Below are 949 nucleotides of genomic sequence, written 5' to 3'. Positions count from 1 at the left end.
ACTCCACGGCACATAACAACAACAACAACATCCACTCTATGGATATAAAGACTAGGTCCCTGCCCTTAAGCAGCTCATTGCCAGTGTATTAGTTAGCATTTTCTGCATAATAAACTACACTTCAAGAGTTACTGGCTTAAAACAACAATCTTTTATGTGACTCCAATTCTTGGATCAGTAGTTTAGGCTGGGTTCAGCTGATTAGTTTTCTGCTCTGGGCAGGGCTCGTTCAGATTAATATGGCCAGCTGTTGTCAGGTCATCTCGGGTAACAGTTCACCTTTCCTCCATGTGGTCTCTCATCCTTGCATGCTTCTGCTGCATTTAATAGGCCACAGCAAGTGACAAGGCCAGCCGAGATTTGAGGAGTGGAGAAATAATCCCCCACCTCTTAATGGGAACTGCTGCCAAGGGACTTAATGCTGACAAGAGCTGAGAATTGTGGCCATTTTTACAATCCATCTACCACAGCCAGTCAATACACATGCGTGTGCAAATGATCTAACCACATAATCTGAGTGCAAGGATTTTAGTCATGGCCCACTTAAGTCTCCAGCTGGAGTCAGTATGACTTATCTTTATGTTTTAGGTAAATGTTAGAGAAAAGTTATATCACAGTGGCTTTTGTTTCATTTTGTGGTATTTTTAAGAAAAGGGTGATACTTAAATATAAAATCTCTGGTAGCATAGTGCCTAAGGCACTTGACTGCTAACCAGAAGGCTGGCGGTTCAAACCCACCAGCCCTCCTCGGAAGGAAGGTTGGGCAATCATACTTCTGTAGTGATACTGCCTCGGAAACCTATACTTGAATTGTTGTTGTTGTTGTTGTTGTTGTGTGCCATCGAGTTGGACCCGACTCATAGGGACCCCTCCTTGGGTTTCCGAGGCAGTATCACTATGGAAGTAGATTGCCCCATCTTCCTTCCGAGGAGTGGCTGGTGGGTTTGAA

The 949-nt window shown here is 44.2% G+C and overlaps 1 protein-coding gene across 1 annotated transcript in view; it reads left to right on the top strand.

Moving 5' to 3' along the window:
• SUSD5 (sushi domain containing 5) overlaps positions 1-949 on the top strand; it is a 134,706-nt gene that overhangs the window by 123,902 nt on the left and 9,855 nt on the right. The window lies entirely within an intron of this gene.

The sequence above is a fragment of the Orycteropus afer genome, unplaced genomic scaffold (genome assembly GCF_000298275.1).
Source record: "Orycteropus afer afer isolate SDZICR_OR568_19922 unplaced genomic scaffold, OryAfe1.0 scaffold00218, whole genome shotgun sequence".
Lineage (NCBI taxonomy): Eukaryota > Metazoa > Chordata > Mammalia > Tubulidentata > Orycteropodidae > Orycteropus > Orycteropus afer.
This window is presented reverse-complemented; position numbering and strand designations above follow the sequence as displayed.